Here is an 18,952-nt window from a genome sequence, read left to right as displayed (position 1 = left end):
CCAGAATACAAATAATTGTAAGTCGTAATAGATCATACAGGTTGTATTGTAAATGTAAATAGGTTGTAAATTTTAAGAAAAATATCAGAACTCCAATTGAAATGGAAGATTTTTTTAGATTGTATTTATTTTTAAAGATTGTATTTATTTATTCATGAGAGACACACAGAGAGAGGCAGAGACATAGGCAGAGGGAGAAGCAGCCTCCCTGTGGGGAGCCCCATGTGGGACTTGATCCCAGGACCCTTGGATCACACCCTGAGCCAAAGGCAGATGCTCAACCCCTGAGCCACCCAGGCATCCTGATTGTATTTAGTTATTTTAGAGAGAAAAGGAGAGGGAGAATCTAAAACAAACTCCGCACTGAGCGCGGAGCCCAATGCAGGGCTCTATCCTGTGACCCTGAGATCATGACCTGAGCCAAAGTCAAGAGTCAGATACTTAACTGACTGAGCCACCTAGGAGCCCCAAAATGGGAGATCTTACACATCCGTCCTAAGTCCATTATATTCCAAAAGGGGAGGAGGGGAGGAAGCAGGATATAAATTAGGAGACTGGCAAATAAAAAAGTAAAAATAAGTGACACCATGAATTAGAATAAATTAAAGGATGAAATGACATTTAATTAATTGGCGTTCAGGTTCACTAATAAACAGTTTTTGAACACCTGCTCTATACTAATTGTAGAACTAGGTTATGCGGTGTTTAATATGCCTTCCTTTCTGATAAATACAGAACTATTTTTCAAGATGGATTATATACTAGATCACAAAGAAAACCTTTATTAATCTCAAAGAGCAGAAATTATATAAGCAACATCCTTTATCCACAATGCAATAAATCTGGAAATTAATGACAAAAATTTAAAGAAGAAAAACCTTAACACTCAGACATTTTTAAACGGCCTAAATAATAAGGTCAGAGGAAAAATTACAACATCGGATAATTATATGTAAGTTCACCTTTACACTTATACTTCTAAATCTCTGTATATCCAATTTTATATATAAAATTAGTGCTTTTTTGATTAACAAAGTAATACACCATTTTAAATGCTGAGGCCTGTCATGTACCTCTTTCTGTGAAGAACCACCTCCCTCTACATGAACTGCATCTTTGGAAAGGGAATTTATAACTACCATCTAACTAATAGATAATTCCTAACACTAGGAATTGGTTAACTATCCAATGGATACTCTCTTTTTTTTCTTTTTAAAGATTTTATTTTTAAGTCATCTCTATAGCCAACACGGGGCTCGAGTTAACAATCCAAGATCAAGAGTTGAACCCTCTACCAACTGAGCCAGCCAGGGGTGCGGACACTCTCTACTTATTTCCCAGGGTGGCGTTGGGGATGGACCAAGCTAATGTCACCCTGTACCAGTGCAGACCCATGAATAAAGACTTGCCATCATTATAAGGATGATTGTTCTAAGGCTCAGACCCTGGGATATAGAAGTGCTCTTTTCAAGTCATTTTCTGTGCAAAAGACACCTCTACTTCTACAACAGAGAAGAGTAATTGCTGAGTTTCCAGCTCTGGGCAATGCTTTCAGAACCAGTGCTGCTGGGTTTACTTTAGAGGAGAAATACCTTCATTACAAGTGACATTTTCTTGGCTAGTGGGTCCCAACTGACCAAAGTGCCCCTAGAGCACTTGTGATCTCTGCAGCTAACTAGAGGGGTCATTTCAGTCCCCAAGAACCTGGGCTAGGAAGTCAAACCTGCCAAATGCGAGATAAGTCCATGAGAGGGTCAAAAGTTTATTTATTTTTAAAGAGTGTATTTATGTATTTGAGAGAGAGTGTGTGTGAATGCGTGCATGCGTGCAAGAAGGTGTGGAGTGGAGGGTCAAAGGGAGAGGGAGAAACAGCCCCCCCACTGAGCAGGGAGCCTAACATGGTGGCTCGATTCCAGCACCCCCAGATCATGACCTGAACTCAAGGCAGTTGCTTAACCAACTGAGCCACCCAGGAGCCCCTAAAGTCTGTTATTTTAATGTTGTTGTTGTTTTTTTTCTTGGAGTTTTTTCTGACTACCTGTTGTTTTTTTTTTTTTTTTTAAGATTTTATTCATTTATTAGAGACAGAGAGAGGGGGAGATCGAGAGAGAGAGAGAGAGAGAGAGAGAGAGGCAGAGACACAGGTAGAGGGAAAAGCAGGCTCCATGCAGGGAGCTCGACATGAGACTCGATCCCGGGACCCCAGGATCACACTCTGGGCCAAAGGCAGGTGCTAAACCGCTGAGCCACCCAGGGATCCCCATGACTACCTGTTTTAAATTGTAGCCTCCCACCACCCTATTTCTCTTCTAGGGCTAATTCTTCTCCATGGCAGGTATCATCAACCTTGCTACATGTTGTCCTTGTCTGCTTTATTGCCTCTGTCTCTGCATTAGATAGAATGTGAGTTCATGAGAGGATAGCATTTTGTCTGTTTGGTTTATTGTTCTAGCCCCACTGCCTACAATAGTGCTTGAAATATAGTGGCTTACTCAATAGATAGGCTTTTGTTTTGCTTTGTTTTGTTTGAGAGAGAGAGAGAGAGGGAGCACGTGCACGTGCGTATGGCGGTGGAGAGAGGGAGAGGAAGAGAAAATTTTAAGTAGGTTCCACACCCAGCAAGGAAACGGATGTGGGGCTCAATCCCATGATGTTGAGATCATGACCCGAGCCAAGATCAAGAGTTGGACGCTTAACCAACTGAGCCACCTAAGCGCCCCCAGTAGATAGTTTCAGGTGAATAATCTCCAAATCCATCTCTACAGTAAAAGAGGTTTTCTCGAGGGAGGACAGAGCCAAGTAAGCTCCAAGTTTTAAAACAGATTGAGCCTGTAGGGCCATCCATGGGGCCACAAGAGGAAGGAGATTTTCAAGAGGGTGAGGGAAAAGAGAGAAAGGGGAAGGGACGGAAGGAAAGGAGCAGAGGCCATATACCTTTGACATTTACTCCGGGAGCTTTGTATATAAAATGGAATCCTCTAGGGGCAGAAGGGACAGAAGAGGGAAGGACAGGGAGCCAGGTGGGCCTCATTCCACCTCTCTCGTTTACCAACAACCTCTTAGGAATTTCTCCTGTTGTTCTAACCTTCAAAATCAACAAGGATCCAACTAATTCTCACTCTGTGCACTGCTATGCCCCTGCTCTGTGCAACCTTCCTCTCCAGCCAGGATTATTTCAATAGCTCCTAACTTGTTTTAACTTTGCCCACACAACTGGCTCCCCATATGGCATCAAACTAATCTTTCAGCAATATAGATCAGATCATGCCACCTCCTGCTCAGACCCTCATGAGCTTCTACCTACCCCCTCAGAGCCCTTGACCTTAATGTTCTTCTCAGGTATTCCTACCTCACCTCATCCAGATTCTTGCTCAGATCCCATCTTCTCAGCCAGGCCAACTGTGACCTCCCCACATATTTCAGTCTACCCTCTGCACCAGACACCAGCACTCCTCAGCCCGCTTATTTTCCTTTTCCTTTTTTTCCCCTATTGCTGACCTCTTCCAACATTCTAGGTAACTATTTGCTGATGCTCACAATTTACCCTGTCCCTAGCTCCTACTTCCCAGGATGTCAGCTCTAGTAGGGCAGGGAGGCCTGATTTGTTCCCCAAGGTATCCCAAACAGAAGAGCAGTGCCTGGCACATATCAGGTGCTCAATTAATTATTGAATGGGTGACTTGGAACATGAAGAGAAGTACAGTGGATTATGATCTCCTGGGAGCTGAGCTGGTTATAAAGGATAAATCTTGGGATTATACAAGGCAGGAATCACAGGAACCAACACCAATGCAATCCTCCTCTCTGGCATCGGGCCTTTTTCTGCTACTATCCCAAACAGGTGTCTGAGGCTCTTTTTGTGTCTCTGGCTACTTCAATAACTCTAACACCATTAGCAATGTCTCCTCACAGTTGCGCTCCTTGGCAGGGGAGTGAGAAAATGCAGCAGCTCACCCAGGACAGGCCTGACTCCCAAGAAAAAATGACTGCTGCTTCCTGGCAGAGCACCAACCCACAACTCCCAGGCAGTCCCTGTCGCTGTCCCTAGGATCTAGTTTTGGAATGTTGGTGAGTCTGGAGCCAAGGCCAAGAAAGAATTCTTGAGACATTTTTGGTGCAAAAAGGTGATTTTATTAAAGCATGGGGACAGGACTGGTGGGCAGAAAAAGCTGCTGTCCTGGGGTTTTGAGGGGTGGCTGATTATATACTTAGAGGCTGGAGGGGGTGAGGACTAAGGGGGTGTGTGTCCAAAAATGCTAAAGAAGACTCTCAGGATGCTGGAGCCTGGCCATTGTCAAGCTAACGTTGTTTTTCCTTCTAGTAAGGCACTAACAGGAAGACGGTTGCGAGTTTCCGGGAGGGGTGTTCTACTCTTCCTATCTCAGGTCCCTGTCCATGGGCTTCAGGTCATAAAGAAATTTAATTTTGTTTACTTTCCCTTCTGCCTCTCTGTTTTCTACATCACTATGGAGGGGAGGGTGATGTGAGGGCTCCAAGGAAATTGAGTTTTGAAGATCTGAAAGTTGGGCTATGGGTAAGAATGCTTTTTCCTCGTATTCTCTCTGGCATTGGTGAACTGGTTCCTGTGGGACTGGGGTCTTTATCAGCTAACCACTTGTTTTTCCCTTCCCTTAGTTCTAGGGCAGCCAGGGGCGCCCGGGGTACCCCGCCCGGGGGGGGGGGGCGATGTCAGCTCGTGCCTTGTCCGGCCGACCCTCCGCTCCCTCATCACCTCGCTCCTAAGGGTGGCTGAGACTGGGCAGAGCCGCTCCGGCTCCCGGCTGCGCGGGCTCCGGGGGTCCCGGCGGGGCTGGGCTGCCCTGCACACGCACGAGCCGCCCCGGCCAGCGGCTTCCCGGCGGGGATGCAGCAAACGCGCCGCCGCCGGGAGCGCTTCGGGGCCGGGGACAAAGGGCCGGAGCCCAGGCGGGGTCCCCCCGGGGGCTTCCCGGCCCGCTCGGCCGAGCGCGGCGGGGGGAGCCGGAGGAGACCCTCGGAGGACAGAGCCCGGGTCCCCCCGGGAGCGCGGGAAAGCGGGCGGCGGCGCCGAGGCTCGTCGGGAGCCGCTGCGGCCGAGCCGCTCTGGGCGCGACCCCCTCTCTCGGCCCGGACTTGGCCCGGGGGCACTCGCAGGCGCCTCGGGGGCACGTCCCGGGGGGCGCAGGGGCGGCGGGACCCGGGGCTGCGCAGGCGCCCTCCGCGCCCCTCGCCTCCCCCGCAGCCTCCTCCCAGGGCGCCGGGGGCTGGCGGGGGCGGCCGGCGCCGGAGCAGGGGAGGCGGGAGGCAGACACAAAGCCCGGCGAGCCCTCCCCCGCCCCGCCCCGCCCCGCCCCGCCCCGGCTCCCCCTCCCCTCCCCTCCCCCTCCTCCCGCCCCGCCCCGCCCCGCCCCGCCCCGCCCCGCCCCGCGGGGAAACCCAGCCCCGCGCCGGTCGGGCCACCGCGCGCCCCCGCCTCCGAGACCTGCGGGGAGGGCCTGCGCGAGGTAAGGGGCGGCGGCCGCCGAGACCCCACCCCGGGAGGCTCCGGGGCGCGGAGATCCGGCGCGGGGCCACCCGCTTCGGAGGGGAGCCGGGGGCAGAGAGCGAGCGGGCGTCCTCGGGGAGCTGGGCACGGGCGGGGGCCGCCTGGGCAGGGCAGGTGACCTTCCGCTGCGGCGAGGCGACCGCGGGTCCCGGCGGGGTCTGGAGCATCCTCAGCCGACCTCGGCGGGGGGCGCGGGGGGCGCGGGGGGCGCGGGCGCCGGGGCTCCAGGTGCGGGTGTGGGCGCGGCGGGAGCAGTGGGCGGGGACCCTGGTCGAGCTCGGCCTGCGGGGTCGCCTGTGGGTGGCGAGTGCGCCCCGCGCCCGGGAGCGCCGGCGGGAGCGGAGGTCGCAGCCCCGGCCCGGGCGCCTCGTCCGTGCACCTCCCCGGCCGGGGCCGCGGCTTCCTCCTCCCGGGGCGGAAGACCCCAGCGGGAGGGGCGGCGAGTCCGACCTGCGGGCTCGGGGCTGTCGCGGGATCGGCGGCTGCGCAGGAGGAGGAGGAGCCCGGGGTTCCTGCCGGGAAGGGCCGGGGCCACTTTCCCACCCCCAGGCCTCCCCGCCCCCTTCTGGGCTCCCTCTCCACGCTTGGCCCCGGCTCCCCCCGGCTCCCCCCGGCGTGGTGTCCACCCGCCCGCGCTGGGCGCCCCTCCACGGGCCGGGGACGGCAGGATTTGCAGAATCCTGCTTTAAAGCCTCTGATTTGCTGCCAGGAAAGACAGGGCGAGACCCAGCCCCGGCCCTAAGGGGCGCCTTTCTTCGCAGAGATCTCAAATCCTTTGGGTTGTCCTAATTCCGCAAAGGAGGCTGCAGCCGACCCGGGTGCACTGTGGAGTCGCGCTTTCTTGCAGGCCTGATGGTTTCCGGAACGTTGGGGTTTCTTAGGAACGTGCTGTCATCAATAAGGAAACCTCAGAGCCCTCTTCCACCAACAGGACTTCGTGAATATTGAGCAAAAATAAACACTTGGCAGTACTCAGTAATAACATAGTATTTTTAGGCAGTATTTAAAAAATAAAGTTCAATGTAAAAAAATCCGCAATCAACAAAATACCGGCATTTTAAATAAAGGCAGCTTTTGTTATGCCCCTGCATTATTGTGCAAGGGCGACTGTGGTTTCCAATCATCCTTGGTTTGCCTGGTCCCCACCTGGGGGTTCAGGAGGTTTGACAATGGCCTGCAGCAGATTAGGCAATACTGGCTTTGTAAATGGTCTTTTTTTTTTTTTTTTTGACTGTACAGCTTTTATTAACTTTTTACCTAGTTCAAATATGGGAGAATATTTTGATAGGTGTTACAAACAAGTACACGTTTTCCTTTTGGCCTCGGGTTCCCATATGTTTCTAGAACATCTTTGCATTCCCTGTGCTGGGGTCCTGAGGTGTCTCCATAGAGGGCATCAGGGGTGGGTGGGGGGGCTGGGTAGAGCCAGGAACAGTAAGGGGCCCTTGCATTTGGGACTGGAGAAGCCTGGTGGTTTACAGGGACTGCCCTCAGCAGTTGGAGGCTGGGGACATGAGAGAAGGGCTCCCTGCCACTGGGACCTCCTTTGTCTGGCGGCATTGTGCAGCCAGGTTAGCTAAGTAGAGAAGGAGACCTAAAGGAACCCACACTTGACCCCTGTGCACAGAGAGATGGGAGGAGCTTCACTCTCTCTAGAGCTCTGGTATGTGCTTTTTTGTGAGAGAGAGCTTCCCAGCAGCCCTTCTATCCCCACTTAAGGCCTCTCCTCCCCTTCTCCAAAGTCAAGGGCCACTACCCACTTCAAAGAGGAGTTCAGTTCTCCAGAATCAACCTCTTTACTGGGCTGAATCCTCTTCCTTGACGTGGAGGAGACAGATGACTTATTTCTCTCTGTGTGAGGGCATGCAGCATGGGGAGGTCAGCCTTAATGGGGCCCATTCTTCACATATTCCCCACCTTATGGCATCTTGGTGTTATGTCCCCCTCCCTGTATATAGCCTGTGCTCCTAATGAATCTTCAAGATTCTAATGGTTTCAGCAGGGAAGGTTTTCCTGACTTCCCTCCTTTCCCTGATAAGAAGACACTCCTTCAGTGCCACCACAATTCCTTGTGTATCACTTATGAGTAGTATGCAGGGGACCCCACTTGCCCGCTGTGAATAGGGTCAAAAGCCAGATCCTAGTCTCCTGTTGCCTAGCCTCCGACACCTGGGTGGGAGTGGGTGTTGAAAAGAATGAACAAAAGTAGTCCTTGGTTAAATGCATAGGAAGAAGTCCATCCTTTGCAGATCATCATATTTTTATAGCACTTGCAGAATGCTTTTATAGATAACACCTCAGTTGTTTTACACCATAGTACTATTAATTCCGTTTGTTAGGTGGGAAAACAGAGGCCTGGAGAGGTCAAAGCACCAGAGCTGGGACCAGGACTCCAGGCCCAGTAGGCATCTCAGTGAACCACAGCTGACTTGCTAGAGGTGGTTGTGCTCCGAAGTACACCCCAGACAGTGTCTGTCTAGAGCAGAGTTTAACCAAGTTTTGTTTTAGGGTGTAACTTTACTAAAGAATTACGATAGATAAATGATAGATATATACATACATAGCCACCTGGGTGGCTCAGTTGGTTAAGCATCTGACTCTTGATTTCAGGTGAGGTCGTGATCTCAGGGTCATGAGATTGAGCCCTAAATGGGGCTCTGCATTGGGTGTGGAGCCTGCTCAAGATCCTTTCTCTTCCTCTCCCTCTGCCCCTCCCTGCTCATGTGGTCTCTCCACCCCCCCTCCAAAAAAAAAAAGAAAGAAAGAAAAAGAAAAAAGAATTACTCAAGAGTTACAGTGATAGAATGCATTAGAAAAATGTTAATGTTGAGCAGGGTTTCCTCTGCAGGACTTTTTAGTGCCTTTATTATATTGTGCACTGGGACTCTTTAGGATAATGTCATAATATGGACTGTTTGCCAATTTCATTTGGCCACAGAACACTCTTCCTCATGAAGCATCTTTAGGATCCAGTGTTCCAAGGAATGTACTTTGGGAAATGTTTAGTTCACCCCAAATGCTTTTTTAGTTCACCTTCTGACATCTAAGCAATTTCCAAGGAGCATCAGTGCTTCGGATAGCAAAACATCAATATTCTGGACATTAAAAAGGCACAATAATCCCCTCCTCCCTCTTGTAAAGTGTTGGTTGGCAGCTGCTTCGTGCCTGATTAACAGGAGTCCGTTTTCCAGGGTTTGGTCAGATCTGAGGGAACCGAAGGAGTCGCATAAACAATGCAAACAGGCTGTAGGGAACTTGTCTTCATTCTGCTTAGAAGCTGGCAGATGTAAACCAGCTTTCCCTGAGTGTGCCTTCAGTGCTGCTGGGTATGTGGAATGGCTACATAGGGCGTCTGGAGCTGAGACATATCTTGCTTGATCACCTCCATTGAGCAGGAAGGTGCACCCAGGGTTTTCAGTTGTCTCATTTCCTCTCTCCCTGGGAGCAGTGTGGTGGATTCTGTAGGAGGTCTACATTTACTCTGGAAAGGTAGCTGCTGGATATGGAACAAAGGACTGCTGATGGCAGCCGCCAGCCCACAAATACCCATTGTTTGAAATCTGATGATTTTAAGAAAGAGTTTGCCAGCAACCAGCTCTTCCTCACTTTTCACAGTTGGGTAACCCTGGCTGTTCAGGCCTTTTTTTTTTTTTTTTTTTGCGCTGAAGGGAGGAGGTGAACAGGGGAAGCTAGAGTTCGTATTTCAGGGTTTCAAGGGAGAGTGGTGGGCCAGCAGGACTAGCAGAGGAGCCCTCGGAAAGGTGACACCACCATCAGAGAGGGCACAGCCACAAGCAGACATTCAAAGGTCTCCAGGGCTGAATGAATTTATCTCAAGATTTGTTTCACAGATGTTTCCAGAGCATGAGAAAGAGGTAGTCTCTAGGACCTCTTGATTAGGGTGGTATCACAGAAGTCAAGGAAAGGGGTGTTTTGAGAAAAATGGACCTATCAAGTGTGTGTGTGTGTGGGGGGGTGCATGTGTGTGTGCGCGTGCATTTACATACTTCTGCATGTGGGGATGTGGGGCGGAGGGAGAAAGTAGGAGGGAATACCGAGTGTGATTTTTTTTTTTTTTTGTAATATTTTGAATTTAAAAGTGTTGCAGTGGAAGAATTTCCTCTGCCTTTCAGGGTCCTTCCAGTTGGACTAAGAGTCCAGTAGATGGGTTCTTGTGAACCACATTAACAGGAGAAAATCAAATTTAATTACATATGTATGGGGAATCCACACAGACATGAGATTCCTAAGATAGTTTAGGCAACATGAGGCTAAGAAGAGGGATAGGAGTCTGAGGTTGTCCTATTATGCAGGTAAGTTTCTTAGGTACAGAGGCCTCTCTGGTAATAACTTTCTTCCTCGTACCTGCAGGCAATTGAGGGGGAAGTAAAGAGCTTTTCCCAGGTCTGCTGGTTTCATGCCTGGTGGCACATCTTGGGGTGGCCTGCCCTTGACCCCTACAAAAGTCCTGTATGTTATCCAGATAGAAATTTTCAATTAGCAGCTGGAGACAAAGTCATTAGGGCACAGTGGGGACTGAAACAAAGGAGCTGATGAATTTACCCATGAAGAGACCACAGGCCAAGCAGAAGGGGATCAAAGCAGAACCAGGAAGCCCACCTCCAGGAGCCAGGATGGAGTTTGTGAAGTCAGGGATGAGGAGGAAGAGAAAGAACCTGCACCAATGAGCCAGATAGTCCAGAACTTTCAACCTCTGAGTTTGTGGCCAGCATCTATTGTGATTGATCAAGACCCAGGCTGACCCATGTCATTAAGTATTTTTAATATCATTCTTGAGAAGTGTGGAGTGTCAGCTGAGATTGTGAATAGAACCACACAAGTTAATATAGTCACTAGCAAACTGACTCAGAAACATTATTATGTTGACTGAATGCATTGCTTTTTGTGGTGGAAACAGTTTTTGAACTTGTTAATGGTTTGACGAAAGCCTAAACAGAGTCATTTTAAAGAAGACTCTCAGAAAATAAAGCTGGATATGGCAAAGGGGTTGTGGGGATGAGGCTATTGATATTCCATCCTGCGGGACATGTCTTATTCTGGTCAAGAATCTTTGGTGGTAAGGACCCCCCCCCCCAGTAACTTTAAATACCCCCAAAACTTGTGGGAAAGGTTAGAAAGCTGCATTGATTTGTATTTAGGAAGCATCTGTTAAGAGTGATTCAGATGATGTTGCTGAGCTTCATTAGTATCCAAATGAAAAACAAATGCAGGCGATGTTCTGATTATTGCTGTGAGCTTATTTCTCATTTTTATTTGATTATGCATGTAGTCAAGTGATAGTAAATGGAGGTATTAACCTGTGATCCTGCACTCCCTTGAAATTCTCAAAAGTTGAGTAATTCATAAATCAAACTTGGTGGAAATATTTGTATCCTATGATTTTTAATGAATTAACTGTAGGTTAACATAATAGGTTAACATAATAGGTTAACATAATAAATGAACTAAATGGATACTTTGGTTTTCACATATATGATGTGAAAATATATCATTTCACACAAAGTATAGAAAATTCCTTTCTCAGAAATATAAAGTACCAAAATCCACTTAGCTACTTTAAATAGGAAGCTGAATGAACTTTATTTGCTTTATAAGACTTTTTTTTTCTTTTTCTTTTTTTAAAAATATTTTATTTATTTATTTGAGAGAGAGAGAGCGCGGGAGTATGGGGATGGACAGGGCGAGAGGGAGAGAATCCTTGAGCAGCCACTCCACTGAACAAGGAGCCCAACACAGGGCTTCATCCCAGGACCCCAAGATCATGACCTGAACTGAAGGCAGATGCTTCACTGACCAAGCCACCCAGGCATCCCAAGACGTTTTTTTCTTTATTGATAAAATAGCCAGTTTTTTCCCCCAAATAGCTAACATCCCTTTGCATTTAACTCTGATTTGATTACAAGAATACTTAAAAATGAATGGAGACAGGTAATTTCTCCTGTGTGGTAAGCAAAGGGCACCTTCATAGGTGGGATTGCCCATGAACCTCTGAGTCCTCGGAAATGAGCCAAGGTGTCACACCTCGCAGCAGGGGTGAAACCAGCTGCTGTGTTTTGGAAGACAAGTCTATGTTTTGTTACTTCAACATATGGTGCTAGGGTGAGGTGGCACCTAACCAGCACCCCTCATCTCACTATCCGGACTTTTCTTGTCTAACTACAGAGTGTTCATGACTTTTTATCCTACAAAAAATTCAGCATTTTGTAGAGTCAAATGCTTGTACTTCGCCTTTGGATTTCTTTAATGGCTTTTGTACCCAAGAAATCTTTGTGCATCCTCAAACAACTAACCATTTCCTTCTGACTTTGATAGTGTCCATTTTACAGATCTCTGTAATCATTTGGCAAGAATCAACTGAACTCTTTTCCCCAGTAGTTTACCAAGCATTTGGTGAATAGATCCACCTCCACGTCTTCCCCGGCTCTGTAATCGTGCCGTTTGGCAGGCAAGTCCTCCTCCACTTACCACAACTTTATCTTTCTTTCTCTTTTTGTCCAAATTCTCTTAGCAGTGTTCACCATTCTTCCAGTCAAATTTTATTCTATGGGGTTTGTCTGGAATTATACTAAGCCTGGACACTGATTTGGGAAGACTTGATCATTTTTGCTCCTCTTCTAGTAAATCACAAACTGAACGCAACCTGTAGGTATTGACTGTGCATATTCAGGCTACACAGGCTTCTGGTTTCAGCACTGTTGGCGAGTGTGGGATCCTGGTTGACTTCTGAGACTCCATGGTCCCTTTGGGATCTGAGATCTGACCAGTGCATGCGTCCTTTTTTAATTCCTGCCTCCAGGGCCCTCCAGCCTAGCAGGGATGCTTAGGGATGCTAGCAAGGACAGGATAGAGTAGTCAGTGCTTGCCTAGGGAGACAGACTTGTGCCAAATTTGACCCTGAAAACTCCTAATTAAAGTGCTTTGTTATTTTCCTTTGCGATTGTTTTTCCTTTGGCAGCTTAGGGGCCTGAATGAGAACAAATACAGAGGCTCTGTCTTTTTAAAGAAGGTAGGTTTGGGTTTGTTTGTTTGTTTTTTTAAGATTTTATTTATTTGAGACAGCTGGAGTGTGCACTTGTGAAAGAGAGGGGGCAGAGGGAGAAGCAGACTCCCTGCAGAGCAGGGAGCCTGATGCGGGATTCCATCCCAGGATCCTGGGATCAGGAACTGGGCCAAAGGCAGAACTTAACTGACTGAGCCACCCAGGCACCCCAAGAAGGTGTTTTCCTTTTTATTAGGTTTTTATTAAATAGACACGGGGTGAGGGGTATATTTCAGAGGCTCCTCTGGACCAGCACCCTGAAGGAAGGAGACTCCATTTTGTGGCTATTTTGTGGCTTCTGAGCAAAGGAGCAGAAGGGAGAGAGGAAGGAAGGGACCAGTGAGATGAGCATATAAGAAGGGCCCTCCGGGATCCCTGGGTGGCGCAGCGGTTTAGCGCCTGCCTTTGGCCCAGGGCGCTATCCTGGAGACCTGGGATCGAATCCCACGTCGGGCTCCCGGTGCATGGAGCCTGCTTCTCCCTCTGCCTGTGTCTCTGCCCCTCTCTCTCTCACTGTGTGCCTATCATAAATAAAAAAAAAAAAAGAAGGGCCCTCCAAGGCTGATGAATGTCTTTATGTAGGGTGATTTCCTCAAAGTTTTTCACCCCTCGGTATGACAAAGTTTGATGTAAAAAGTTACAGTCAGACCTGACAGCTCCTTGTTCCTCCCCCAGAGTGGGAGCCATCTCCTGGCCATCTGTCCTTGCCCCACCACCCATTGTCTCTGGATTCTGGGTTTCCTGTCCTGACACAGACTTAACACATACGTGATATTACACACAGTCTTCCTCTGGGCACATCTCATACCCCAATTATGCCTAATATTTTCATCTAATGGCTTTCCTTAAACAGTGTACAGGGTGACCTTGGGCCATAAGACATTGTAAATAATACAGGCAACCTACATTGTAATGTTGGCTTGAGCAGTCTCTTTCTCTTACACTGAATTTTCACAGGACTCTGGTACCTACAAGGGGTGGGGTCATCAAAGAGTGGGGGCTAGGAGAGGACACAGTGACCTTTTTCTATTCAAGGTTGCTGTGGTTGCATACAGAAGGCACACCTTAATCCTGTCCTGGGCATCAGAAAAGGATTCACAGTGGAGGGGATCAGCCCTGACAGGTGGGTTATTTGGCGATGCTAGTAACCAATAGGTTTCAGGCAGAGGAGTGTCAGGTGCAGAGAATGAGAATCAAGAGGAGGGAGGTGCATTTGGAGAAAGAGCTCTCTTGATCATTTAGCTCCACTTAGGTTGTTAACGTTCCTGCTTGGGCTCTGGAGAGTGTGGAGAGAGGGAAGGGAAGGTGTGGTCTTGATCCTCTTGTGGCCTCAGCCCAGGGAGGAAGGTGAGAGCTGTATGTGTGGGACCTGTGGAGGACAGTTTAGGATAGTGTCATGTCCTGAAGAATCAGACTGAAGAGATGAAGAGAGTCTGAGTCCTTACAGTCTTGTAAGCCTTGCTCTGGCTCTGCAGGGAATTATGCTCTAATGTAAGGTGAATCTCAGATTCCTTGGTCTAATAGGAAATAAGGAGAGATCTTCATGGGAAAGTTCTGGAGACTATGTGGGGCCCATAGAGTGGCTAGATCAGAGGCCAGGAGACTGGAGTGATTCTACCCCTGTGCCGGTCAGTCTTTGGCCAAGGGCTGCCCTGACCCTTCAGCCCTCTTTATATGCAGTCAGAGCAGGTTCCATCAGCCTGAAGCCATCCTCCCACAGAAGTGAGTGCTGCTCTCGGGAGGGAAAATGGTGGAGGGGCCTGAGGGCACACAGGCAGACCACTGGCAGCATCTACTACACTCTGGGATGCTTGTTCTTAACCTCACAGACAGGGGAGGGCACACAGTTGGGAAAAATTAGCCCCCTCTTCATTTCTTGTGATGTTAGGAGGAGCAAGAGTTCCTTCCTAACCCTCTGCCATGAGGCTTATCCCTCTGTGGCCCATGAGTGGGCACACTGGCCCACCAGAAACCATCTTAGATGCTTCCTGGCTGTGCTTACTTCCCACAGTTTTACTGCGGACTATATGTCCTCAGAGCATATTGGAAATATTTGGTGTAATCACAGGATGCCTGTAACTGTAAATGTCCTTCTTGGACATAGTTAGCTCACTGTGTCTACGATCATTGGCTCCCAGTTCCTTGAAGACTAATGAAGTATAGGATGGAGGACATTGAGAACTGTGCATCTAGGAAGCCAGAGAACATTTACATCTGACAGAGAATTTCTTACATCAGGAAAGGGCAACCTATACCCTCACTGTCCAGGCCAGTCGCATGTCACATTCTTACCCTATAAATACACGTAAGCATCTGAAGGCATATGCGCCTCTCACCTCCATCCTTTCTGCCCCATGACCACCATCATCCTCTCCTATTCTGGTGGGTGCACGACCCTGCCAGTTGGAAGCGTAAGATGGTGGGATATGTGATTTGTTTCAAACTAGCCAATCAAGGATCCCTGGGTGACGCAGCGGTTTAGCGCCTGCCTTTGGCCCAGGGCGTGATCCTGGAGGCCCAGGGCGTGATCCTGGAGACCCAGGATCGAATCCCACGTCGGGCTCCCGGTGCATGAAGCCTGCTTCTCCCTCTGCCTGTGTCTCTGCCTCTCTCTCTCTCTCTGTGTGTGTGACTATCATAAATAAATAAAAATTAAAAAAAAACAACTAGCCAGTCACAGGCAGCCTCAGAGGGAAAGTGCACTATTGTCAGGGGTTTGCAATGTAACATGTAGATCCTACCGGTGATGTCCCACCAGTAAGAACTCCATGCACCTGCTCTTCTGAGTATGCAGCACCTGGAATGGTGGTTGAGACAGAGAAGTCAGAATAATATGGCAGGACCCTGTGGAATCTGAGGAGACATTAAACATTATGGTTCAGGATCTCAAGAGATAAATCATGGTAGGGTGTGATTTGGATGATCGATATAAGGTAAAAATTAATCTCTTTTATTTTTTTCTAAGGCACTTTTCATTTAGTGTAAGAATCAAGAAACCATTAAAATCGCAATTGCAAGAGGAGAAAATGATCAGCTGTAAGAATGAAAGAAAATGAATAGCACGACGGTGTAACATTTTAGCTACTATTTTACCATGAGTCCATGTAAACTTGTGGACCTTAGCTGGTCTTTTTTTTTTTTTTTAAGATTTTATTTATTTATTCATGAGAAACAGAGAGAGAGAGAGAGCGCGAGCGGCAGAGGGAGAAGCAGGCTCTGTGCAGGGAGCCCGACGTGGGACTGGATCCCGGGTCTCCAGGGTCACGCGCTGGGCTGAAGGCGGCGCTAAACCGCTGCGCCACCCGGGCTGCCCCCTTAGCTGGTCTTTAATATGGAGGGATTCTTTATCTCATCCCATGAATGATGATACAGCAAAGCTGTGAAAGGCTTCACGGAAAGCTGTACTCGATTCTGCCAGAGAGGAAAGGAGCCTGGTGTAAGAACCAAGACTTCATACTTCTCAGGGCTTATGATGCTTTTATAAGATAAACACCATTCTAGAAATAGTGGTACAAATCAATAAATATAGCAAAATAGCTGTTGAAGGCTGATTGAACTGAAGATACTTTATAACAGTATGATTTAGTATTATTTAATTTAACAAATCTGCCTTTGAGGGACATTTCCTTTTGGTGGATGCTGGAAAACTGACCAGAATATGATACCATTTGCTTTCAAACATTTTAATACACCATATAAAAAGCCCAGCACAGAAGCAAGGAGAGCATCTTCTGACCAATAAAACATTTTCTGATAAAACTATTCAAAAGAAAATCTCTGCCAATGAACGTTGGTGAGGGAACACAGTTTGCCTTGCCCTCAGTCTTGAGGAGGAATTAGGAAATCTTGTTTTCCTTGCAGAGTTGCTTTGGCTCAGCCACAAACATGCTCTGCAATCCATTGGCCCTGCATCCTGGTCACTGCCCCTTATCTGCATCTGTTCGCATCTGTCTCCTTCCCAGCGTGGAATCCATGGTCGGGGATTAGAATCCTTCCTCTGCATATACTTTCATTGTCTTTCCCTCTGTCTCAGAAGACTCCCCTGCCTAAACCCAACCCTGGCTGAGACGCACCTTCCCTAGTCGGTGCCCGCACCAGGCAGGGGGATGTGAATGCTCCATTTTTCTGAGCCTACCCACTCTCCTGCTCAGATCAGTCTTCGACAAACTTTTTTTTTTTTTTTTTTATCACATCCATGTGTATATAGGAGTGATATGAAGTTTGGGGAATGAAAGCTTACTATGATATTTCCCATTCCCTCTGATCTGTCCTGTTTCGTTTTCTTAAAATGTCCCAATGGCAACCTTCTAAATCGATTTCACAACCCGCTAATAGGTTTTGAAAAAATATGCCTTGGATTATTATTTTATTCAGATTTTTCTCTTCTCAGACCTCCCAAACCCTCAGTTGATGACCTTCTTATTTCACCAAGAAACTAGAATTAATCAGAAGAACCTCCCTCACTCCTGGCTTAAAACGACCACCACACCTGCACCTGCGTCCACATGCTGCCCGACTGCCACAGAGCATTAACATCTGTGCTCCAAGAGGGGGTCCACCCCTCCACTGGTACAGCAGATTCCAACTTCTCTTGCATCCTCAAGGACATGACTCCAGCAGTTGTCCTCCTGTCTGTCCTGGATCATCAGGTCTCCACCACCCCCCTCTGGGTCATTTCCATCCAGGCACAATCATCCTGCAATATTGCCCATCTTTAGAGACGCTACCTTGACCCCACTTCCACCGCCAGCACCTGCCTCCTCAACTTGGCTTTATAACAGAGCCTTCCATTCTTTCCCATGTTCACTACCATGAAGATGTTGCCCGCTGAACTGATCTCATCAGGGTCCCCCACAGCCTCCATATTGGCAAATCCAGTGGCCGGCCAGTTTTTGGTCTCCATCTCCTTTGCTTTTCCAGCAGCATCTGACACAGTACCTGAACTTCCTTCTTACTAACACTCGGCTGTGAAGACCACACTCTCTCTTGCTTGACATCTCAGCCTTCTTTGCCAGCTTCTTATTTCATTGATCCCTACATATCAGAGTGCCTTGGGGGCTTGGTCCTGGGTCTCTTCTCCTCCCTACTGATACCCGTGCTAGGTGACCTCATCCTGCCCCGCTGCCTCATGTGTGTGTATGGTCTCCAGGACAGTCATATTTTAAAAACATAAGTTAGAACCTTTCATGTCCCTCTCATTTCCATCTCATTCAGAGCAAAATCTGCAAGGTCCTTTGCCACCCGCCAGCCCCCCTGTGCTGTGGGCCCTCCTGACCATAATTGCCCATCCGCCACCCACAAGTCCAGCCACACCAGCGTCCTCACTTGAGTAAGTAGGCCTGCACCCCTTGTGCCTGCACACTAGCTCTTCTTTGGCTTGGGATGTACCCCTTCCACATTCCCACATGACCCGCCCCTCATTTCCTTCTGGTCTACCCCAAATGTCCTGAGAAAAGGTGGCCCTGACCTCATAATAAATAGCAAACCTCCGTCCCACCCTCCTGACCCATTCCATCCCCATGCCCTGCCTTATTTTTCATCAAGCATTTATTCTCGCACAATACAGATTAGGAAAGTCAAGATGTTGTCTGTTTTGTCCTCCTCAACACCTAGAATAGCACTGGCATATTTGTTCATAAATACTTGTGATGCCACATTTAAGTCAAAAAGATGCCTGATGTCTTGGGCAGTGTAGCTACAGAGGCCAAAATATCTTTTTATGCTAAAAATAAGAATGTGCCTTGTTCTGAGGAAGCCTTCACCAGTTGAAGCAGGACACATTTTACACTCAGTTCCATAGCGCAAGGTCTCATGGCTCACCCCCAAGAATCAGGAGGGAAACAGGCTACGAAACTCCTCCCTCTTTTTTTTTTTTTTTTTTAAGATTTTATTTATTTATTCTTGAGAGACAGAGAGACAGAGACACAGGCGGAGGGAGAAGAAGGCTCCTTGCAGGAAGCCAGATGTGGGACTCAATCCCAGGATCCCGGGATCACGCCCTGAGCTGAAGGCAGATGCTCAACCACTGAGCCACCCTGGTGCCCCTGAATCCTCCCTCCTCATCCTTTGCCCCAAACCCCAGGAACAATTTCTGCAAGGGAGATTTTTTTTAAAGTACATGTCATATTCAAATTAAGTTTAAGATAAATTTGGATATTTAAGTGTAACCCACGTCTGAGGGATGGCTCTGGGGGACAGCAGTGCTCTGAAGCTAGCAAAGGGCCAGACTCCTGAGAGTCACTTAACTTCTGAGGAGAAATTGCTCCTGCAAATGCTGCTTGTAGACAGGTTTTCAACCCTCACACCTGGCTGGTGGAGCAAGGCAGGACCAGCCACATTACTTGTGGGCTCAATGCAAATGGAAATGG

General features: G+C 48.3%; 1 protein-coding gene across 3 annotated transcripts in view; it reads left to right on the top strand.

The window, feature by feature from the left end:
• Positions 1-5,394: 5,394 nt before the first annotated feature.
• Positions 5,395-18,952, top strand: part of RIN2 (Ras and Rab interactor 2) — a 216,975-nt gene continuing 203,417 nt past the window's right edge. For 2 of the 3 annotated variants that reach the window (XM_077872003.1, XM_077872001.1), the window contains exon 1: positions 5,395-5,483. The gene's annotated coding sequence lies outside the window, so the exon portion shown is untranslated. The remainder of the gene's footprint in view (positions 5,484-18,952) is intronic. The other variant, XM_077872010.1, reaches the window with a different exon arrangement.

Source organism: Canis aureus, chromosome 26, assembly GCF_053574225.1.
Source record: "Canis aureus isolate CA01 chromosome 26, VMU_Caureus_v.1.0, whole genome shotgun sequence".
NCBI lineage: Eukaryota > Metazoa > Chordata > Mammalia > Carnivora > Canidae > Canis > Canis aureus.
This window is presented reverse-complemented; position numbering and strand designations above follow the sequence as displayed.